At 42.1% G+C, this 24,951-nt stretch overlaps 1 long non-coding RNA gene across 4 annotated transcripts; it reads left to right on the top strand.

Annotated features, from left to right (window-relative positions):
• Positions 1-472: 472 nt before the first annotated feature.
• On the top strand, positions 473-24,910 carry LOC142057983 (uncharacterized). Of its 4 annotated transcripts, none has more exons than XR_012660827.1 (7): positions 473-640; positions 3,280-3,551; positions 5,058-5,198; positions 6,380-11,643; positions 15,627-15,783; positions 22,059-22,237; positions 23,774-24,910. It is a non-coding gene; the product is annotated as an uncharacterized LOC142057983 (long non-coding RNA). The 4 variants fall into 4 exon arrangements; XR_012660825.1 differs by lacking the exon at positions 23,774-24,910 and having other exon boundaries at positions 6,380-7,013; positions 11,494-11,643; positions 22,059-23,754; XR_012660826.1 differs by lacking the exon at positions 23,774-24,910 and having other exon boundaries at positions 11,494-11,643; positions 22,059-23,754.
• The last annotated feature ends 41 nt before the right edge of the window (positions 24,911-24,951 follow it).

Raw genomic sequence — 24,951 nt, 5'->3', positions numbered from 1 at the left:
TATGGATCTGGTTCACAGCATGTTTCAGTCTGAATTCACAAAGCATGGAGTAATGTGAAACAAGGAAGTGACTTTTGTGAAAAGCATTTTGGAAAGGAAAACCAAAAATGATGGATGTACCACTGGGGCAGAGGGAGTGGAGCCCGCCTCAAAGAAGACCTTGTAGAGCTGCCAACCTTCCCACAAAATGTGCTGCTGCTCTCAGAGAGGAGGGGGAGGTTTCCCCAGGACAAATGCAGCCACACCAAGTACCCTAATAACTACTTTGTAGATATTTTTATGTAACGTCACATCAAAACCAGACAGAACTTCCAAAACGTTTGAATTCGACCCATCACTGATTAATGGAAGGAGGAGAAGGAGAATGGGTGGGAAGAATAGTCATTGTGAACTGCCATAACACTGGGCAGTAAGCCATGCTATTCAACAAATGAGACAATACATTAAAAAATAAAACTTTGTTTTCAGGGGCCTTCTATATATATCAAGAGCTTGATTCACAGACCACTAAAGTTAATGGGAATCTTTCCTTTGACTTTAACCAGCTACTGGTCCAGCTATTACAAAAGAAGAGTTAATACAGCTTTGCGCTTACTCAGTGTCTCAAGATTAGAAAATTACAAGGTTGAACACATCAAAGGTTAGTTACTAACTGCAACTAATTACGCAGAATTTTGCCCACCTGTATGTCCTGCACTTTACTATGGAAGCTATTAGCATGAACCAATAGTTGGAGAAAAGATTTAACAAAAGGCAGAAAATGTACATGCTTACGAGAAAGAATAGTTAATAATTTATGTTCCACCTGGCATTTAAAGTGGTGCAAACAGTATTATTTGGGGAAAAATATCTGATTTTCAAATATTGCATACCTTTTTATAGCTTCTTTCTGTTTCTTTCCCTCTGGAAGCAATTAGCTCAATCATATTATAATTCTTACATCTTCAGCTATGCAACTGACCATATTACCATTCCAGTTAAATATGCAGCAGAGCCACTAGCCCTTTGTGAGGAACGGATTGTTCATTTCAATAGGAGTTTGGGGTGGGGACAGTAAATCATCCTGTTCCTGATCCAGATGTGCTAATGGGAGAGGTGACCCTCCTCCTTTTACCATCACTTTGTTGGAGGTCCCGCCTCTGCCAATCTGCTGACAGAGAAGGCAGTATGAGAACTTCCAAATTACGTGGGACAAATTAGCTATGCTAATTTAAATTCTCAATCTACTCCTCTATCAGGGAAATTCATTTCTCCTGAGGCCTATAATAAATTTTACCAAAGTTAGCTCATGAAGAAAGACCGAACTGAGAGGATACCTAGGACAACTTGCTGCTTTCGCAGGTAAGAGAGTGGCAGGTCACTCGAGCTATACTCAATGGGTGTCAAACAACCTAGAGGGATCCAGAAGGAAACCTCTATCAATAGCCTTACTGTTAGTCACCAGAGAAATGGAAAATAATTCCTCATCCTCAAAGGTATTTCCACTGGCATGTGTTTTGACCTAACGTTTTTAAGCACACAAGACACACCACAGTTGCAAGCTCTGGACCCGATTCCTCCCTTACAACCATCAAAAAGGGGTAGAGAGAAAACAATTTACATAGCAGAATGCCAGGTGAAAGCTGGTGGCATTGCCACATACTCAGAATCTGGGGTGGTTAGGTCCTTAGACATAGTCAGCAAAGCTCTCTCTATCAAGCTTAAAGAGTACATAAAACTCAACCGCTTTCCACATGAAGCTTAACCGTGTGAGACTATACCTCTGTTATGCAAAGGGCTTCCCTGATGTGGCTGAAATGTATCCCACAGTACTTGCTCTCTGCCTTTGGGAACGTGAAAGTGCAGCTATACTGATTCCACCAGGTCTGCAGATATACTTGTGTTCTCATTCACTGATCACTTTTTTTTTTCCTCATATGTTTGGGACTCCTTAATAGACAAATCAATATTTAGTGTCATTAAGGATCAGGGCTAAAGGCTCTTCTGGAGCAGAACTCTCGTTGATGAGTCAGTCACAATTCAACTGAAACAATATTCAGTTGTTTCTACAGTACAGGAAATGCTTGGATCACTTTTTCCTTTCCTCTTATACGTAAATGCAAGCATATTTAATATCCTGGACACTTCTACTTGGTAATGTTGACAGAAGGTGACAATGCTGACATTAAGTGATCGGTTGGCACTGGGAACTCAAATGGCAGGAGCAAATTAAGGTGGCACAAAAGTTACTGTAGATATTTTTGTGCCTTTAGCGACAGTATATGCAACTATAACATGTCTGTTATATATAACATATATAGACAGGTGAACAAAAAAAAGAATCATCCTGGACATACTTAATGTAAATATCACAGGGATTATGTCTATTTACCAACCAAGAAATGTCAGGTTCAGCAATTTCACTGTAGTAAACAGGAATGGTTAACATTTCATTCAGTTCCACACTAAGCCCTCCCTGAAACATCAGAGACGTGGATGGTGTCCCTTTTTACTCTTTATGGCTGGAATGACTTTTTCTTTTAATCTGAGTTTTCTAGTTCTTTTTTTAAGCCTTTGTTTTCTCACTTTCTTATTGGAGAAGAAATGTTTAATCTGAAGGTTTGGCCTTGTTTGAAGCCAGCTGTAGCTCCTCATCCAAAAACCAGTGCTTAGGTACTACATCCAGTTGACTCTTTTTCTTTGACTCAGGTAAAGATCTCGGCATGTGCTGAAGTTTAAATACAAACTTTTGCCTAAATTGGGGTGCTTTCCAAAGCAGAATCCTTAATTATTCATGCTAAAAGTATGAAAAGAAGTAAGGAAATGCACAGATAATACCGAGGAAGGGTACTTTGCTGGAGAAAGATAAAACAGCCTGGCTCCCTCCTGACTTTGCCTAGGTCAAAGGGAAAAGTTGAGGTACAGGCTTCTTACATTTTTTTCTTTCATCTTATTGATAGCAGGAATATGAGTCCAGCTCTCCAAGATTTTCTTTCCAGGCTCCTCCCTTTGCTTGCCTCCCTTCCCGAGACCAGTCCCTTTCCTCTCTTTTATCCTTACACAGCAATATTCAGCTTTGCGTTTTGAAAAGGCTTGAGCTGACTCTGTGCAGAGGTAATGGCTAGTTGAAGAAAGAGTGAAATGTTCATTTTAAAAGCATTTTGGCAGACCAGTAGGTGAAAGGGTTCTAGCTAGATTGCAGGAAAAAGGCGTTTTTATTCTTACTGGTTTTTGTTAAGTCTCTGAACCAAGTGCTTTCAAATTCGTGCACCTAAAGAGGTACCTACATCTCTACTACAGGAAATTGCCTGAATGGGAATCGTTGCTGCTGGTTAACTTCATTGGAAATACAGTCAACTGAAGTTTCACGACTGTCATCTTACATAAGGCCTTCTAATTCTTCCATGCAGGAAGAAATCTTCAAGGCATTAGCAAGAGTGTGGCTGAATACCTAGTGACACAGGGTCTTCAAAACCAACAGAGCTCCACTGTGGTGCTCCAGCAAGATGTCTGTAACACTTCATGGTCCTGGGAAATACAGGGGGCCATTGGATGTCGAATGACTTGTGAAGGTGAGGTGAGCTACTAATTCTGAGTAACCACTCACATGTCCATCGCGTACTCAGCCAGACTGAACTTCCAGTCTTCAGCCTTCTCCACCTGCTCTGTCCATTTCTTTTGACTTATCTTTTTTTTAAAGGCACCAATTATGCGCAAATCAAATGAGTCTGTTTCTTTAGGTCCATTAATTATTACATTCCATTTACATTTTCTGTTTACTTTTTCCCTTCTCTATGGAAGCTATTGAAGGTCTGATGATTCAGAATGCGCTGGGAACACTATGTGGCTTTCCTTCTTGTTGCCCATTGTAACGGAGCTCATTTTTCAGTGGAGGTTTCCCATTATTTCCAGGAAAAATGTGGTCAAACCCATGTACTCCCAAACCTTTTGATCTCCTGAATCCTCTTCATATCCCAGATAAAAAAGTCAGTGATTAAGACAGAGTTCCTAAAAGGACACATAGTCAGGCTTCCCTTTGACCAAAATGGTTTCCCAGTGAATCAAACCTTTCTCAGCTCAGGGGGGGCTCGACAATAGACCCTGAAAAGATGGATAGAGCAATTGTCCTGCTTAGTGATCCACGAAAGGAAAGGGGTCCTTAGTGAAGGGAGACCTACACTAAGTCTGACCTGACACTGCAGGAGTAAGACAATAAAAGGTCAAGGAGACTAACGAGAGGAAAAATGCAGACAATAGGTGCCACAGCTAGCACACAGCTCCTGCCACGCAGACTATGGGGCAGAAACGTTAACTGCCTCAGACATGTGAAGGGGAAGTGAAGCGGAAAGAACTTGAAGTTTCCTTCTTAAGAATTGTGGCCCAGCATCTTCAGGATTTACCCAGGCCTCACAGAGAGGTCAAAGTGATGCAGCTAGACCTGAGGTGAATGAAAAATAAAGATTATCTAATTGGGGAGGAGAAAAATATAGATGTATTTTAGACCGAATGAAAAAGGCAACAACTTGACAGTTGGGATCTGCAGCAAGTTCCCAAGGCATTTTGTGGGAGGGAGCACAGAAAACTTTTCCGTAATTTGGTTTAAAAATACCCAACAACTTGATGTATGTGAAGTTTTGCAACGGGCATATTTTTCTTCTGTATGAATGAACAGATTTTTAGTTTAAACTATCTGGGACTCAACTGAATTTCCTTCAAGGGCCCAGCAGTTGTTTCTTTCTGTATGTGAAAGAATCCTGGTCCTTGTGATCCGGCTGGAGACAAAAGGAGGAATCTCTGTGGCTACTGCATGCATCCCTGTCGTCAATGGCATCTCCATTATCACTTCTTTGTAGCTGGGCCTTGCCCTCGTTAAACGGAAGAGCCCCTTCCTTCTTAGGTCAGACAAGTACTCTGAATACGACTTTTGCATGTGTACATCAACAGGCCACTCTCTAGTTAACAACTAACATTTAAAAAGCCTCATCAGAGGACTCAGGAAGAAAATTTCCCCTATTGTATTTCTCATATAAATAGCTGAAGGTTTTTGCCATTTTAAATGACATTTTTCTTCTTTTCAGTGACCCGATCTTCTGACAGCAGGCCTCGTGAGCACTGAGATTTGTCAGAGTATCATTTCTGTGATAGGAACTGACAGGTGGAATAAACATCTCATCCATAAAAGCAAAATAATACAGCATTTTAAAATTCAGTATGTTCAGGTAAGACAACTTGCTTTGGAACCTTGCACGAAAATAACACTTTCCCAACCCTGTTAGAAATCAGAACTAGCTGCAGAGAGAAGGAATTGGGATGGTAGCAGTGGTTAGAGGACTGCATGTAGAAATTAAACAGCACACCTGGATTTTGTTACCAGGTCAATTGCTGGCTTGCTGCGTGATCCCAGGCAAAGCCCTAGAGCTCCCTCTGCCTCAGCTTCCCTGTCTGGAAATTAAACCCAGCTTCTCAAGGACCTTTTTGGATTTTGAGTTAGAAGTACGGCAGATTATTATTTTCACCTATTTACTTCAGTAGATGTATATCAAAGGGAGAGAAAATTTAAGAAGCATATGTTAGTTGAGGAACAGTGTGAATTTCGGCTGGCATTACACAGCTATGAAAATTACAATTTAAGAGTAAAATACTTTTCCTTCTTCTGAGATGATGATGGAATTAAAACCAAATTCTTTTGAAAGCCGCCTCAATTGGAAACTATTAGGTAATTTCTTTGGAGAATGGAGAAGGGGGTAGACAATATTCCTCCTACAATTACCAGGTCTTCTACAAATGAAATGATCTCTCTGCATTCCAGTGATGACCCCAGACATTGATGAATGCGGTGTTTCTCATCTGACCTCTTGTTTTAAGTTTCCACCTGTGTAACTCTGCATTGTTAGTATTAACTCTCTAGAGCCTGTAGATGAGCACAACACAGAGAAAAAAATGAAAGGTGGACCTCTCCTTGATGGAACTTGCAGTTTAAGGAACTTTATTCCCAGAGTTATCTCCATTAGTGCTGGAAGAAATTCTACTTGAGATCAAACTGTAAAGTGACAACTGCTTTCTAAGCCCATAGCATTACAAAAGCCCAAGCAGAGAGGGAAGTAGGTATTTCTGCTGTGCTGAAGTGGAGGATTTGTATGAAGAAAAGACTGCAGTGCCTAGATTTGCTGAACATCTGGTTTTGACCAAGCCAATCTGATCTGTAAGCTTCATCAGGGATTCAGGTTGGAGTGAAACATAGCCAACTAAACACTTGCTCAGAATGCAGCATCTAAAACATAGTTTGAAACCCAGGCAGATGCCTCACTAGCAGGCACCGGGTGTTAGACTAGCTCCCTCGGCACTTTTAGCCAAAGTCAGTGAGCTTTGTAGCTCTGAACTTACTAGCTGTATTTGACAGGAGTCAGCAACCACGCATCCCAGGACAGAAGAAGCAGCAGACCACTGGCTTTGGCGCTGGGATCACATAACTGAATGCCTCTAGCAGCCTATGGACTAGGATGGAGAAGATCATGACCACTAACAGAGACCTAGCCTCAGGTGTTGAGCACAGAGCCACATACTTTATTGTCACAGAGAGCAAACACTTGGGATGTCTCTACACTAACACTAGCACAGACTTGGAGTTTGTTTCTGAAGTGAGTCTCCCTGTGGTTCCCCTTCCTGTGCTCTGGTTCACATCGTGGAGCACATGGACTCCATTCCTTTTAGATTCATGCAAACAGTGAGGTCTGTTCCAGCTCCAGGAGTGAACCTAACTTACATGCAGCCAGTGGGACTCGAATACATCTGGCCCAGAGTAAAATCCCTAAAGCACTGGAGGCACGGACCTTGGAACCTCGGCTCCAACAGTTTTGCTGGACAAATCTGCTCCTTTCAGGAGTCAGCACTTACTAGTGGCGGCACGGCTCTAGGGCATTTCTCCACAGCACTGCAGCGACCAGACCAGACCAGCGATTGCAGGGGAGCACCATGGAGCTGAGCTGAAGACTGACTCCCTCCACCCTGTTGCCTTGCAGATCATTTTCCATCAGGTAGAACTGTTTCATCAGGCTTTTTCTCGGTTGCACAGAATTAGGGCCATGGCCCAAATTTTCTTAACTGCCACACATACTACAAATGTGATTCATCCATCAAAACTGAGATAGGTGTATGCCTAAGATCAAATGAATCATGTTGTAGAAGTGCCTGTGTTTTTCCATTGACTGTAGCCCAGCTGTAATGACGACCAGTTAAAGTGTGGTGGAATGACTCCCACGGCACATGCCTATTATCTACATTTTTTCAGGTTATGTCTAATAGGTTTAATAAACACTTCACAAGACCTGGAAGGGAATGTAGTTACTCTTCTAATCATTTGCTGGCCAGATTTTTACAGTTAGTGTATTTTTGTTTTGCAGTTGGTGATTAAAAAAAAAAAAAAAAGACCACATAGGTGCAAGTCACATATAAAGATAGTAAATCTGGGCTCCTTCTCTGTAGCTGATAAGGACCCCTGTGAAGCTCCCTTCTGATCATCATAGATTTTTAATTGAGTTTAATGAGCCATTGAAATAATTTCCCAAAGTTTACAGTGTATTTTCCCTCACTGGAACATTTTAAATCAAGATGATATCTTTTTCCAAAAGATATGCTCCAGTTCAAACGGGGATGAATTCCAGGGAACTCTGGAGGCCGACATGCTGCAGCAGCTCACGGCTTTTCAGTCTGTGGACACCTGAACATTTTGCTTTGGAAGTACAAAGCTCTCTGTAGCAAAATCAAATGTACTGTGGGTAGGCTTGCTTCCTCAGCTGCAGTTTGAATAGAGACTTGCAGGAAGACAACCACCTCTAGAGCTATGTATCAAGGCATATTTTCAAACATGTGCCTGTAGCTCAGAAAACCTTAAATGTAAATGTACCAGGTTTTTCTTTGTTCTATTTAGTTTTTAATTCTGATTTCCAAATCCTCCCAAGAAATATCACACGTGAAATAAAGACTCATCAAATTATTTTGTGAAGGTAAAGAGGTACAATCTTTAATATATTTTCAAAAGCTTTGCTTCATTTCTCACGAGGAAAGATTTTCTTAATCAAAATAGAAATTTCCTACATGGGGCCCAAGATATAACATTTTATCCCAGTTGGATCTGAGGTTACTGAACATTTTGCTGTATTAAGTCATAAATTTGGGCCAGATACCGCAATCAGTGTACTCTAGACTCTTAATGATGTCAGTGTGAGTGCCATATACAGGTCAGCTACAAAATTAAGTAATTTTTAAAAGGAGGTGTATTCTCTCAGAATATGTCATGATTTACAGCGCTCCCACAAGGCCATACCGCAAACATTCGGTGAAGCACCACGCAAGTCTAACTGCATTTTACCCGAGAAGAAGGAAGCAACCACAGCAACAGAACTGACTCTCCAGTTCTGTTCTGGTGTATAAGGGAACAAAGAGGGCATGTTTTCCTATAACTGAACACAGCTATATTAATTGGTTCAATATCACAATGTTGTCCACCAGCTTTTGGCCAAATGGCTTGAATATCACTGTCAGAATTATCCCGATTAATGAAGAATGATGCATGCTGATCAGACAGACCGCGAGGTGGTCGGTGCCGTATTAATCAGCACAGTTCTCAAATGTCTTCTCACACTGGCCCTTTATAAGAGGACAAGACCAAGTAGGACAGTAAAAATTGCAGTGTAAAGGTTAATTAGTCACATGCCTGCTCCTGCTCACCGTTACTGTTTGGTTCTCATTCAGCTCCCTGATCAAATTTATATGCCATTTTCTTTGCTCAGTTCTCAATGGCCATGTTTGCCCCTTTACCTACTGTTTCACGATTGAGTAACGGATCATCTACCATGTTTGTTACTGTGATTGTATACAATGCCCTTACTGAAAGCTTATATTCTCTAGCACCTTCCATTTACTCATTTTGATGTTTTTTATGTGCACTAACAAACGAAATGTTTCAATAACCTCCTGAAGTAAGGATGGCTCTCTCCGCTTTACATGTAGGTCAGCTGCACGGCAATAGGTTACAGTTCATGACTTGCCCAAGGTTACGCAGGAAATGTGTGGCAGAACTCAGAATGGAAACCAGATTTCGCGCTCTCCTGCCGTAACAACAAGGTTATCCTTTCTCTTTGTGATGCTTTTGGGCAGTTCATATGGATCTACGCATATGGTTCAAATGAGTTAAATTTCCATGAACTTGCTGTTTCAAACAAAAGTGGACATATAAATGACAAAGGGCTAAATTACTGAAAAATGGCAAAAGCTGCTTGGAGATTTGCATACCTGGTCACAGTAGTTGTCTACACAAATAACTAATTGATTACATGCATAATCGTAGGAACTGTGCGTGCCGTTTTCTGAAAATTTAGACCAAAACGCGCAGAAGGGTAACTGGAGAGAAGGAGAAGGAGGAAGTTTAATGTAATGCACGTGCATAGTGAGCATAGGCTTAAGCCACAAAGGATGCTGTAACTGGGCCTAGTTCTGGTGTTTGCAGTGCGCAGATCTTGCTGCGCACGCCGTCACCCTGATAAACTACCTTAAGCTGTGTTATAGCTTGCATTTGCCGTCATTGACTAAACAGTGATCTTCCTCTCATGCCACTTAAGAGAATAAGTAGGTATGTTCATCACTCTCTTTCACGTATTTTGTTCATCTTCTTTTTTTAAAACAAACATGATTAGAAAGTCTTGGGATTTTTGAGACTGTTTTCTTGGAAATTGAACCCCATGACAAAACTTTATTAAGTAACAGTGCTAAGACACACTGGGCACGTTTGCAAAGGGAGGCACAAAGAGACATCCTCAGTGTGAGCGTCCCCCCAAAACCTCAGTACAGACCTCAATATACCGCTTGGGAAAATGAAAAGAGATGGAAAACTTGCATTTAGAAATACATAGTCACAGAAAACTCCAGCAATTCCTCTTTGAGGGGCAGTTTCACAGACAGACAGCTGTTCCCTCAGCTAGAAAGTAGGCAGCAGACAGTGTCCAATATTTATCTGGTGTAAGTGAGGACATTTTGCTTGTGTCCTGAAACAGCTATGGCACTTTACACCAAGAGAGGACCTGGCCTGTAGCCTTCAGGGTGGCGAAAGGCTAGGTTTTCATTTGCAGCGTGTCTAGAGCAGATAGAAAGACCCGTAAGCCTGAAGGTCCTTGGTGCTGGCTTTATGGTTTTTGCTTCATTGAGTCCATTCCTCGCTGATTTGATAATGAGAGAAAAGTGTGCTGTTGGCAGCTTCTGAGCAATGCGCTGCAAATTTAGGAAAATGAAAAATCTTTAACAAGAATTGAAAGGGAATCATTGATTTATAGCAGGAGCTTCAGCTAACCGTAGATTAATTAAAAAACAATACAAAGATTAACATGGGTCGAGAGATGAGAAAAGATTGAATTTTGCCAGGAGCAGGACTGTTACTAGATTCAGGCATGTGGGTGGAGTGATAATAACACCTGGCCATCTGCATACCGTGCAAAAAAATCTTGTTGGCAACTGCTGAAATGTTACAAGTAAAATGCAACTGGCAAAGTATCAGCAGCTGTTCTGGGGATGCTGTTCAGAATAAAATATCCATGTGTAATTCTCTTACATCATCTATGTAGGTGTATTTTTGTCCTATTTGTAGAGCTAGCGCAATGTGAAGGTAATCAGGCAATGCTGTACAGCCAACATATTTTAGGAGTTATAATAGATATCTCTTGGCACAAGGTAAGGAAACACAGAGGCAAGGCTCTGTCTTCAGCTGCAGCAGTGGGAGCGATGATGCCGCTCAGAGGAAAGGGCAGTTAATGGCAGTCCTCAGCCACGCAGCCCACTGCTGGCTGGCAGGGTGTGATCATGAGCTAAAACCTGTGACACTCTGGGCAGAAAAGGAGGGGAGGCTGACAACAGAAAGGTGAGGGAAGGCCTGGAAGGGTGAAAAGGACAAGGCATGTCCGCTCTCCCCCTGCCTCGTCCCCGCTTTCTTTCAGGAGAGTATTTCAGGCGCACACGTGGGCTGTGTCTGCCCAGCGGCAGGGATGCGTGAGCGCAGCTTAAAGCGCGCAGACGTATGAACGCTCACATGCAATGCCCTGCACAAACGGGGAGCAGGCACAGCATGCGCCATGAAATATATCACACCCCCCCAGTATTTTAATTGTATTCCTGCTCTTTGCCGCCCTTCTCTAGGCTAACCGAGAGGGATGTGGGGTACGGGCGTTCTCTGTGGGGTCACGCCTGTAATTCTGGTTATCTCCCCCTCTGCCAGGCCTGCAGGGACAAGCATAGCTGCCACTCCATCGAGGCCAGCTCCTCTCCCTGCGGCGGCAGGAGATGCTGTAGTACAGCACTGTTGTGAACAGCCGCTGCCATCTTAGTCCCCCTCTGTAACAAGCCCTGGCAGACAGGTCCTAGTGCAAGACCTGCACGCCTATGGGCCATGTCTTGGGGATTTTTTTCACCAAGACTTCTACAGTTAATCTGTAATTTTCTATTTATTGTTAACAACGAAGTGTCTTGCAGATAGGTAGGAAGCCAAAGTCCCAGCCCTGAAGATTTTCTAATTGAGACCTGAAGTTGTTGGCAGAGCATCTGAGGCCATTACGGAGAGCAAACCAGCCGCCCGGCTTCATTCTCAACGCACCCAGCTTCAAATGGACAGGGAGCGAGTAGGTATGGATCATGCATGCCAGGGAATGGCAGTTCTCAACATTTTAAAAAATGTGGGTTCATTCACATGCTGCAGCGATGGTGGTTTCACTTTGCGGACTAACATCGGCTTTCTTAATTATCCAATTCATTTAATTTGTAGAGTGGAGAATTTTATGAAGTCGGATATTGTGGCTCCGTTGGTAATAATTTAGAGCCACAGTTATGAAGTGCTATTTCGTAGTGGTGGGTTTATACTTTTGGTTATTGCATGCATTTATTTTTTTTATGGTTTTGTAATTATTTATATTGGTAACAGTAAGTTTATGAACACAACTTCATTGTTGTGCTCGTATTAAAGAGCATTATCATTTGCAGAAGAATTAGAGGAGATATTTTTCTCTGTAAGCTACCTTATCATTCAAACGTAAACATGTAGGCTGGTTGCAGTAGGAAAACAGTGAAATACACTTATTAGTTAAGGGCAAGAGATTGTATTTTACTGAGTGGAAATAGAGATAGTGTGTTCCAACTGTTTGCCCCACCTTCCATGCACTTTAACAGTGACTCCTCCAGGTAGCTTATACTAGGGGAAAGGTGAATTAGCATGGGAGCCCAAAGGAGCGAGTCTATATTGGACAAGTGGTGACGGAGCTACTGGAACCTTTCCTTTTTGCTTCACTTCCATTCAGTCCGGTCATGCTCTTCACTCTGGTACCCGAGTACCTCGTCTGTCACTACCTGAGCACAATGGGACTTGATTTTTAGATCAGTGGCATGTCCTTTCATTCCAGAGAACCTAGTCAACGTCTCTTATCCTATCCCACAAATCTAGCTGGCCTTTTAAAATAAACAGTCCAACTTTGGTATTTCTTACAGACTCACAGAAGGGATGAGGCTAGAAGGGACCCCTGGAGGTCATTTTGTCCAACCTCCCTGCTCAGGCAGGGTCACGCAGAGCAGCTTGCCCAGGCTGTCATCCAAGGATGGAGACTCCACAGCATCTCTGGGTGAGCTGTGCTGGTGCTCTGTCATCCTCACTTCTCAAGTAGAAACATGTAATCCTAAATCCCTCTGCAGGTCTGGAAAAAAAAATATTTTTGTTTTTTTCAAATCTTTGCACCCTGTTAACTTATCCCTGTGCAAGTTCCAAGGAGTCCCTGGTAGCTACTGGAGCAACACAGACTCTTCAGAGGAATGACGGGATAAACAACTAGAGGCAAGAGATGAGCATCTCCTAAAAGGTGCAGAAGCACAAGTCCTTGTGAAAATGATTGTGATTCAAAACACCGTTCATTAACTGCCATGGAGGGACACTACGCTGGACCCCAAAGGCAGAACACCTTTACCCAGGCAGCACGCTACTGGACCTGAGCAGTCCTGGTCTGTGGCTCCGCTGCTCCGATAAGAGTGAACTCATTTCCAGAAAGCTCAGGTTTCCCTGAGCCATGTGCCATGTTCTGCTGCAGACATTGCTTTGGTGTTCCTAAAAATATTTTCCTTTATTAGCAATGAGTCTTTTGGAATGCTAAGGAATTGCAGTTAACACTTCAATCAGCATCAAACTTCAGTCCTCTCCCTGCCCCCCTCCCCCAGCCCGTATTCTAAAGAGCTGGAATTAGGGTTCTCAGAGAACATTTTGGACATTAACATAATGGTGGGGAAACAAGGAAAAAGGGAAGGGGAACTTTGTGTGATCAGTTTAACTTGACTAGCAAAAAAAATTGCTCACTGAACACATCTTGAAAACGTTGTTCTTGAGTGGCGGATCCCAGCAGTGGAAAAAGGCACTTTTGGAAATAGTGGAGGGAAGTTTACACAGATGGTATGAGAGAACTGGCATTGTGCTTGGAGATGTGGTGGGGCAGAGAAAAAGCTGCCCTAAATAGAAGGGACAAGATGCTGGGTTTAATTTAGAAATGCTGTTGGCATTTTTGTTACTGGAATGAAGGGAGCCACGAGTCTGCAAATGAAACAACCCAAACCCTTCACCACAATCATGGAGTGTACCAAAAGTGCAACGGGTTGGCTTTTCCAGGCTTTGATTTTTTTTTCTTTTGTCTTGCCAGAGTCTGGAGTGCTTTGTCACCTATTTAGTTGCTTAAAGATAGCTTTTAAAGTACAACATGTCAGCCTGAACTCAGTATTGAAGCTGTAAAGATTTTCAAGAAATTCCAGCCATTCCTTTGGTTTAGCAACCATAAAGCTCTTGCAACTGTTATCATTTGTAGTGGTCACAAGGAAGTGACACTGTCCAATTAAAAAACCCCCCACAAGTCAAGCCGCTTAGCAAGGGCATAATTTAGACATTGGGTTGAAGGTTTTTTCTACTCCGTATGAATTGACCAAGTTCAGTTGTTCGTTAGATGCTTTTGTTAGGCATTGGGGGTTTTTACAGTGCAAGAGAAAGTGGTCGCTAATATCCCATCCTTCTCTTTGCTTATGAAAATGCGGTCTCTCATAAAACTACTGAAAGAAGAGAGAAATATGGTTAGTAACTCCTTGATAAAGCTGGATTAAGATTTTGCTTTATTTATGTTAGCAATAATCATTGTGGTTTAGTGGCATTTGAAACAGCTGGAACCTTCTGTTTCAGCTGATGTTTTGATATGTAATTTCTTCGTGGACTTTGGTCCTGATTTTCTGGTCTATGTGAAACAGGCAAACCCTTTATTTATCTCAGAGGAGCGCTTTTAATTTAGAAATTTAGAGAATTATCAAAGGTGGTTATTTTAATCTCTTCTACTCATTCAGATGCCTTAGTCAGTAAGGGCTAGGTTAGAAAATAGATTTATGAATCTAAATTGGTACAGAAGTCAAATTCAAGTACTATTTCTTCAAACTAAAACTAAATCTGGAAAACCCTTGCTTAACTAATGCCTAGCTCCAAAGGTACTTAAACATCATATGACCTTTTTTCCCAGCTTTAAAGTGTCCAAATTTTGGAGTCCTGCATATGCTCAAAAGCACCTGAGGCTTGATAAAGCTCAGTGGCGAGACAGGACATGTATGACCAAAACCCTGCAAGAGCTGTACGCCAGGAGTTCCCGTGCTGGGGAATCCAGCTGCGAAAGGAATTCTCCACACTGCTGTCATCTGAGTTTATTGTCCAGGGCTGAGGGAATGTCTGCAAGTGCGAAACTGAAAAGCATGTAGATGAAGCATCCTTAGTTACAGCAAATTGGGGCTGTCTACAATACCACGGGAAGGTGTTGGGAGGGATGCAGGGACCACAGTGGCTGATTAGTTTAACTCTACTGGGTGTGTCACAAACCTAAGTAGTAGATTATATGTCAGGTTTATTGTACAATGGGCTAAGTTCCCAAATTTTTTACGCTGCTGCTTATCTCCTGAGAGCACCTGCCCCACTGGGCAGGGCTTCCAGGGTAATTTGAGTGTGAAAGGGAAACAGCATAAGCTGTGGCATTGCAAGAACCAGCAACTATTCATGAGTCAGTCACAGTACTTAACTAATCCTCATGCTTTGCTTCCAGGTTGCAGAGCCTGGAAAACCTGCAGACTTTATAGCTGAGGGCCAGGTTGTTGAGGTTAAAACCTCTGGAGGTCACAGAGCAAAATTATTTTTCTTTTATAGGGGCAATCTGACTATCCAGAGGAGCTGAGAAACTCGGAAAAGGGAATTAAGAGAAAAAAGATTTATGTCCTTATCTAGTGCTGTGTAACAAAACATTGGTCATAGTCTGTGATTTCAGAGTTCAATTATTTGGGAAAATGGGCTTGAGACGTGCAAGTACTAGTAGGAGATGCTATGTATGTTATATCGTCATAAACTGGGAGTCAGGAACAGCTATTCACACTCACTGTGTGTGTCTACACGTCGCTATTCACCAGCGTTATGCTGAGGATGGATGAGCTGCTGTGCAGCTCTCTTTGGAGACTACCAGTTCATTCCTTATATGACCTACCTCCAGCCCGGTAGAACTTTGCTTTTGTTTGAAGTAGGCAAAAAAATACCTGAACGTGAATACAATTCTGTCTCTTCACAGCGACAGCTCTCCATGTGGCTACCACAGTTGGTAAGCGGCGTACTGAATGGTGTGCATTTTTCTGACTGTGGGTCCTTGAATAAAGAAGTGGCTCTTACAAGAAGTGCTTTTGCGCTGTGTCAGAGCACAGGATGGGTTTCACCAACTGGAGCAAGTGGTAAGTGTGACATCAAGCTGACTTTCCTTTAATATCTGTCATATTTTGCTTTAATTTTGTGCTGCTTGTCGGTAATATGCTCTTCCCCATGCTTTTGTGGATAAGGTTAGACTCAGCTGTACTGTCAGGTTAAAAAGAGACAGAAATCTCATCTTTGTTACATGTGGAGGATGAGGGACTCTGTGAATCTTATTCCTAAAAGAAGATGGTTGGGATTCAAGAATATGAAGAGAGGTTTCCATTGAGAAGCTTGGGTTGAAAAATGGCTGCAGGGTGAGATAAACCTCTGTTCCACCAAAAAAAAAACCCCAAAAACCACAACACAAAACAAAGGCCCTAGAAGAACTAGAAATAAATTAAGCCTTACTTGCTTTATATCTTCTCTGATTATTAAATCGGATTTCCGTGAAATATGGGTGGCACATTTTCAACCTGTACTTGGGATAAATGCCACTGCTAAGAGGTGCCTCTGTTCCTTTGTGAGAGATCCTAGGGTGAAATGGTGAGCATCTCTAAGTACTGTCAGCTGTGAGACCTCCTACTAAATGTGCTCAGGAATACCTGGATGATTAGAGAGTAGGTGTAAACGCTGATGTCCCAGGAACCACCCTGCCCCAGTCTTCTGTGCTAAATTGCCGGAGGGTGCTTTACAGGAGCCTTGCTGAGACCGGCTCTTGAGTGAGGGCTGGCTGGAGAGGCTCAGACCTGGCCAGGCAGAGACAGTGTTGGCATGAAAGGGAAGCAACCAAAAGGAAGTGCAGATAATATCTATCACCGCTGATGTCTGTGGCTGTGTAAATAGTTAATAGATAAGGTTCCAGGAGGTAAGTTCTCTAAGACCAATAAAATTCCTTCTTTTTTGTGCACTGCAAATGGATTCCTTTGTTCAGTTATTTACATGAGCTCTTGGAGAGCATCAGTCCTCTACAGGGCGTGTGCATCAGCTCCTTGTTATGCAGGTTTGCACATCCGGGTTGCCTGAGAGGCTCAGCTGCCTCTTACCCTGTAGCCCATAACCCTCAACATCTGGGTTTGGTTCTTAGAGGTGTCACTTTTCTTTCAAGTGCAAAGCTTGTAACTATTTCCCAAGACTTTGTCACCAGTCGGCCAATTGTTGGTCAATCAAGTGATTTGTTTGATTAAATGCAAAATATTTCGTTTAGATCTCAACTCAAAATAGTATGGAAAATAGGAAAAAAAATTGCAATGCAAAATTGAAAAAGTTATTTTGAAAATACAGTAACATTTAATTTTCTGCGAGCTGATTCTCTTGCTTTTCTCTTCAACATTAGTCAAGATCATCACTCTGATGCAGGTGTTTTGTTTTCATGAATTGGCAGTTTCTAAGCATCTAAATGTAACTGACTTCTATGTAAAGGACCTAACAATACGTTAAAATGGTGCTCGAATCTCGGTGAGTTTAAAGCATTGTTAACAACCTATATCCAAATAGATATGAAACAGCCCACCGATAAGGGTTTGGGATTTTTTCCTTGGGCAGCCAGAGTATATGTATGGACAAAATTATTATAAGGAAAACAAAAGAATCAGACAAGTTACACTGATTTTTGTCTTGGTCTAGAACTTCTCTTTATCAGATGTCGTTTCTTAATGCAAACAGAACAAGCCAGAACACTGTGTTACTATCAACAGTCTGTTGTAGTTCACTTTTATTTTCACATGCTAAGTCTAAGGAAACCTCTAAAATATTTTCTGGCCAACTGAAATGGTATCCTAGACGAGCACACATTTGTTGATGAGATAAATACCGTTCTCTGGTCAAGTCCAGCTGCAGCTGTTTGCATTTTGAGCCATTGATTTGCATCGCAGTCTCTGTGTAGCACTGCTCCCTACTGCTTGATGGTAAGAGAAAAATCCCTCCCTGTAGCTGTCCGTTGGTGTTAATGGAGACCCACTGATGCCCGTGGTAAACCGTTTCTATTACGGCGGCAATTAAGCTCAACGGTAGCTTTTTGGAATCAATGGGAATTAAATGCGGATAACAGGCATTAACTGAACATGTATTGGAAATAATTTAAATTATGTATAGTTGTGATTTAGTTAATGGAAATTAACGACTACCATTTGGGTATAAGCAGAACTGCTGGAATGTAACGAAAGTCAATACAAGCAGTTACAAATGGTTGAGATAAGGAAGTACGTATTGATATTAGTGATCTTCAATATTTTCCATTGGAACCATAATCTAATAGAGACCATATTGCTGTGGCCTTCATTGAGTGTACAGGGACAAGAAGTTGTTAATAATATTATAGATGTAAAGTGCCACTAATCTGGCAACTTGCTATACTGGCTATTGGAATAATTAATGCAGTAGATCATGCTTAATTATAGTCTTGTATTTACAGACAAACTGAAACTGAGGCTGTTATTGATTAAAAGAGGTGCCATATTGCAGACTTTTCTAGCCCTGTAACTATACTGTGATTGAATTTCATATAGCGTAGCTTACATCTGATTTGAATTACTTGAATGTCTTAAAGATCTGTGTTCCAACCAGATGTGAGAAATGGCTTTGGTTTGGAAAGTTTCAAGGAAGGACCACCAAACAATGAGGAAAAAACCAACTCTGTTATTTTTTCCCCTACACCTTCAGTGGAAAATAGGGGAAAAAAAGTACCCCAGTTATATTAGTATGACTTGGGATCCTGGCCAGAAGCTGCTCTCTACCTGCAGAGCATCTTTATAATTTTCCCGACCCAAGGTTATATACTGGGCTTGATAAACCTCTGTAATTGAAAGAATGAAAGATTTCTGTACATAGTACTACTATCTACTGTGCTTTATGCATGTTCTGTCACAAAGCCAAGGCTTTAGCTGTGCAGAATTTTTGCTGGTTACCTACCGCTGGCTGCACTAACTACAATAATTACCTGTACGAATAGAATGCATACATTCTAGGTAACAATACTAAAACCCCAACTTTTTTTTCTCTTTTTCTTGTAATTAAACTTTTGGATTTTTTATTTAACTCAGATATTTTTTAAAAAAAAATACATTTAATTCAAGTATTCAATTTAATATGAAGACATTACCTCTTTAAGAGGTAGATTAGGTCATGTGCTACTTTTGTATCACGTTTTGTTTTGTTGTCTTTACTTGATGGAAGTACTTCATCTCTCGGAATTGCCTTTGTGTTGCAAAGTTATGTGATAAAAGATTAAAGACGTTCTGGTTTTTGAAATATTCTGTGACATGTAGAGAAAACCCTCTATTCCTGTGAAATCCTCATTGGTGAACTGGGGATGACTGCTAGAAATTGACCACAAAAAGGGCAAAGTGAATTTATCTACAAAGGGTACATAAAGGTTGGAAGTTTCTTTGGAAATACTTCTAAAGCCCTGCTGAACATACCGCTGAGAAACTGAAAGCATTAACTGGTTTGTTGTGCCATATACAATGTTTAATACTGGTATGTATTTCAAGCTAGCGGTAAAAACAAAGGAACTATAACAAACAGGTTACTATGAGCTCGCAAAGGTACCATCTGTACTTACCTGTGAGAAGTCCAAGGAGTACAGAGACCACGTTTCAAGTACTGAAAATGACTGGAAAACATAATTGGCGTTATTTCTTTTAATTATACCTGGTGATTTGTAATCCTGACCTTGATATGCTATAAACAGAACCTTAATTTAAAAGGGATTAGGGTTGGTTATGTGTGATAACCCACCTTAACATAAACTCTGTAAGAAGATGCCAAGTTATGGAACGCCTCCTTCCCGTTCCCTTTCATCACCAATGGCCACTGCGCTGCTTCAGAGAACTCCTCCTGCCGCCAAGTGACGCCTGAACATCCTACGGACGAGCCTTCCCAGGCTATAAAGCGCTGTCGTATTAAGACCGTCATCATCAGTGTTATTTGGGCTTGACAGCTGGAAATTCAGGGAACACACAAGTTCAGTAAGCACTACTGAGTTTTTGTGGCAAAGCAGCGGTAGAGACCCACCCCTCGCGGGTGGTTCAGCCGTTCTGAATCCCGTGGTCTCAGGAAGGCAGGGGCTCACTAACACAGGTTGGCTTGTGAGCTTGGACAAGGGCAGACCATGTGAGGCTCTTCTGCATCCTCCGAGCTGGTCTGGCAGAGGCTGGTCCCAGCCCAGAAGGCCTGTGAGTGCCCAAACTTCATGCCGAGTGTGGCCCCCCCTGGCTCCCAAACTGGTGATCAGATCAAGGCAGCTCAGAATAAAAAAGGTGGGGTTGCCTGTACATCTGTCTCGTCCTCTCATGTCTGAAGCAGAAACCATAAGGGCGCCAGCATCTCTGGTCCCAGCAGGAGCAAAATGCTCGGAATTAAACATTTTTCCCTACAGGCAGCTCTCAGATGAACTGAACTGCCTGAGTCCTGGTCCTGATTGTGGCTCCTGTCCAGCTGGAAATTTGGGGAAAGATGGCCATTTCATCTGCAAATTCCTTTCCGCATACTGCACAACACACAGGGTTGTGAAGTGGTTACATCTTTACCGAGGGTTTTGTTATAGGTTGGGTTAAGCCTTGTTGAAAATGGTAGGTTTAACCACCGCCCTTCTCTTCTGAGCCATAGGAGACAGTTCTGCACACGTTTCTGCCCAAAACAAAGGCAAATGTAAGGTTGCCCAGGAATTTAAAAGATCTGGGTGGGGAGCCGTGTTGAGTTTGTTTTGGGCAGGGATGTGTGTGGAAAAGAGAGCAGATTGAGCAGCAGAGATGTAGGGCAGAAGCAGACTGAGAGGAGAGGGGGGCTGTCTGCAGGAGCTATGGGGCACAGGTTTGGGAGGAGCCTGGAGAGAGGGATTTCAGTCCTGAGGTTTGCTGGAAAGAGCTTGGGAACACGAACAAGGAATCCTTCTCCCATTATATGAGTCAGGATATATGATTTAGTAGAGGTTCAAAAGCGGGCAACCATATATTCAGTCCCATTCAGAGCTGCACACAACTGTAGTCATCCCAAGTAACAAAAAATTGTGAATAAAACACACAAGAGAGGAAGAAGAATGAAGAAATTGTCTTACCTATGTTCTTGAAATGCACAATCAAAATACCTCGCCACTACCTTTAACCATTAGAGAATTTTGAAAGACTGGTTATTTATTATACCAAACCGGAGTCAACCTACGGGAGGCCTTACAGGTCTAGTTTTATATTAACTGACAGTCACAGACTGAACAAAATTCTTTGAAAATTCCCAGATAATTCAGTCTCTACTTGTTGATTATGAACAGTGAGTTTGGTAAATTCTGTATACAGCCGAAACAAAGAGTCCGAGACCTTCTTTAGTTACTAAACATGACTGAAATATTTGAACAATCACAACAAACACTGAAACAGGCCCCGGACTGCTTATTTAAGCCGCAGTTGTAACAAGAGCCTTGGAAGATTTACCTGTGGTAGGACTGCAGGTGTGGTTACGCAGCGGTTTTGGTAAGATTTTTAAACCCATATAACTGTACTTTATTTCTATATATTTCAACTGGGGCCAGAGGCCTTATCGTTGCAGAAACAGGGATTTATAGCACTTTCTGCCCTTTAGCATTCATGTAGAAGGCCATGGAGCCCTCGCTCCTAGACTGGCTGATATAAAGATAATCATCTTTGAAGTGAACTTCCTGGGAACCAAGCCCTCCTCCAGCTGGAGGCAATGGAAATGCGATTGCTGACTTCAGTGGTAGTAAATATCAGTTCTAACATTTTTTATGACACCTCTTTTTGGAACAGATACATTTACTTGAGCAGTCATTACTAATTGCTTGCATTTTTTTTTGTTCATGTTATTGTTAAATAAGACTCGTATTTCTCACTTTTTAACAAAAAAACTCGTGGCAAGGAAGGACTGTCTCTGTTGAGCAAATCTTTTAAATACTGAACTTGTTTATTGCCTCTGTCTTCCTTTTTATTATCTATGCATTTAAAAAGAAAGTGTTTATGATGTGAGGTTTGGCAAATAGTTCATAAAATGTAAATTCTGTTTTAATTTTTTGTGATGCAGAGAGAGGGGGAGAGAGAAATCCCATCATTTAGCAATTTAATTTTTTTTTCCACACTAAGTTACAGCTCAGCATGGCCCGACATGACAGAGATACCAACCCCCCGCATCAAGATTATACAGTGGAAATGCCAGCTGACTGCTCAGAACAGCACTGTTAGTGGCACCACTCTTCCCTGTTATTGAAATGAGTTACAAGGGGCTGGGTTTTTGCTCTCAAATCATGCGTTTCGTTACCACTTTTCTAATTTCATGTCATTCATTTAAAAGCAATTGTTTCCTTGATTCACAGCCATCCACACATACGCGATACGAAACCTTACGTGCCATCTTTTATCCCTCCCTGGGTGTAAGTCTGCAACGTGTGGCAGTTGTGGGATGAGGATGCTCGGCAGTTCACGAAACCAGGCCCTCAGCAAAAGGCGAATGTAATGTTCCAACAGGCACGAGTTACAACTGCACACGGTGAAGGTGGTGATTAAACTGTTACAAATACGCTTTGGGGTTCTGATGTTGCAATCCTAGGCTGCTTCTCTGTTATTTTTGTGACTCATTTCTTCACAAAGTACCTCTGATAGTCCCGTCGTTTATTGTTAATGTTTCCATGCCGATCCTTTATGTATTATTTTTATTTAACAATCCTTGGCCAAGGGAAGAATTCTGCTTTTAGTGGCAGAGGATTAAGCACTGACCGGTGCAGCGGTGAGTGGTTGCCCCGCCTCCCTTCCTCCCCCACCAAATTTTGCCTTGCGGCGGGCACTCAGCAGACACCCGCAACGGTGCTCACCTCACCTGACGTGGACGGAGACAGACATTTAGCTACGCATCAGCTGGTCACTCACGTTCTCCTCGTAGCTGATGGGACGAAACAGACACCTGTAGGCTGTGGTTCATCTTACCCATCTCGGACATTTAGCGAAATGTGAATTGAGACCCAACGGTGCCTCACGCCACAGCGACTAGTTCAGATACTGTTGTTCACCCTGTGCGTATCTACCTTTGCTCAGCTGAAGCCCGTGCCTTGACACTCTTCTTAATATGACCTTCAGTCCAAGGTAACTCCACTTCAAGGCGTTTTTGGGACTTATACAAACTTTTCAAGCCTTTTCCCGCTTGTCTTGAAGGCGCTTTGATAAATGGGCACATTACAGGATTTCAAAAAAATAACTGAAGTCACCTGACAAAGCAACGTTCGGCACACACTAAACTGTCACTCTAGCTTTCACTTACAGTAATATTTCGGTGTCAGGAGGAAGCGGTTGTCCACAGTCGGGATCTGGTGAGGCGTTTACAATCTTCTGCATGGACTCGTTCATGACAAAAGAGACTGTTTTGGAGATAAAATGTCGTCACGCTACGAGCTGGAACCAAGTTGTTTTGTTACGAGTTAAGAGGTTCAGTGACATAGTTGGTCCTCCTGCCTTAAGTAGTCTGGGCTTCCTTTAAAAATTAAAATGTGAAAGTATTTTCTTCAATACTGTCTGACTAAGAAGCCACAGAGCCTCTTATATTGAATCCTGTCCTTTGAATTGCTTTTTTTAAAAAAACTCATTTATCTGCCATTTCAGTCAGTGTTTTTAGAGCAAATTGCCTCACGGTTCTGAAAACTGGCTGAGCAAGACGGCGCTCAGTGGGGCTGGCATTATCGGGTCTCTGTTTAGCAAGACGCCACTTAATTTTGCTAACCGGGCTGACCCAAACCTCAGCTCAGTGAGGATCCAAATCCAAATTTTGCAAATTGAAACTTTTATCACCAATGAACTAAATCTCTCATTGTGACTATGGAAAATCTAGCTTTGAATCTGAATTTTGTAGTCTGGCTTTCCCTCTGCTTCCTGTCTGAGAGCATCGTTATAGCAACTACTTGCACGAGTTCCTATCTAATTGAAACGCTAGTGGCATGCATATGTGCTAAATGAAGGAATGTAATAAAAATTTATGAGTTAGTTACACTTTGAAGCAATAAAGTGTTAAAGAGTTAAAAAGAACTCTTTTTTTTCCCCCCAGGTCCTTCAGGCCAGGAACTGTTTGCAATGCACGGCGCACATTTGGGATCTGCCTGCTATTGTTATTCCCTTTTGCAGTGTACTCTATATATACCTTTTTTGATTTCCATGAACATGACAGAGATCTACGCAGTGAGGCATGATGCAGTGATATGAAACTCTCTCAGAGATTTTCAAAATATGCAACCCATAAATCATTCACCTTAACCTGAGCCCAAATTTGCACGGAGCTGGGGGTCGATGGTCTCAAAAGCTAATTTACCAAAAGTCCAACCAATCCCAGCTGTGTGTGAAGCACCTAACAAAGTTATAAAGGTAGGTTTCAGATGGCTTCAGGGTTTGTAATGGATGCTTTGCACAGCTGTAATGATGAGTGGGTGAGGAGAGTTAAGAATGAATGAAGTGTGGGTGGTGGAAATATTCACTGGGCATGTCACGGCCAGGGGAGGAAGCGCAGGGGCCTCCCAGCCTCCGTGATGGAAAGACGTCAAGGGTCCCTGGACATGGGTCCTATTTGTTTATTTATTTCAGCTCCGACACATTCTCATTAGGAAAGCAGGGAAAAAAAATTGAAATCGATACCATTCCTTTTGAAAGCAGGGAGCTGATTGTGGCTGAGCAACAGAGCTGTCTTGTAATCTGCTTCCAAACGTGTGGGTGCCTCTTGGGTTTCCTCAGCTATTTTATGGCCCATTTTCAAAGATTTCTGTAAAATCAGGCCAACAATGTCTGCATCCCCTACCACATCAGTGAAAAATTGGACCCCATTTCAGAGCCATGTAAATGCCTTCTATAAGAAATATTTACACTTTACAAAGTGTAAATTTAGCAGACCACTTCACGGGGTAAATGCGTCCCTGGTTCGCCTCCCTCATTACGCTGCAGTTACCACGGGGATGGGTTGACTAATAGTTTACCATTAGCGAACAGAAAAACGAGCAGCACGTGTAACTGAACATTACAAAGGTTTCTTCGGGGATTGCCATGACGTGTTCAGATAGTTGATAAGATAATAATTCTTACTGTTCCCGTATTTTCATGAGAACTTACCTACCAGTAAACAAAACCCAAAGTCTAGTTTATGCTTCTTTATTGTATTATTATATGGCACAGTAAGTGCAATGAAGCAATCTGTTGAATTCTCCTTGGCTTTTCATATTCATTGTTCCTAGACGGGTT

This window comes from Phalacrocorax aristotelis, chromosome 5 (assembly GCF_949628215.1).
Source record: "Phalacrocorax aristotelis chromosome 5, bGulAri2.1, whole genome shotgun sequence".
Lineage (NCBI taxonomy): Eukaryota > Metazoa > Chordata > Aves > Suliformes > Phalacrocoracidae > Phalacrocorax > Phalacrocorax aristotelis.
The sequence above is the reverse complement of the archived record's forward strand: the minus strand, read 5'-3'. Positions and strand labels throughout refer to the sequence as shown.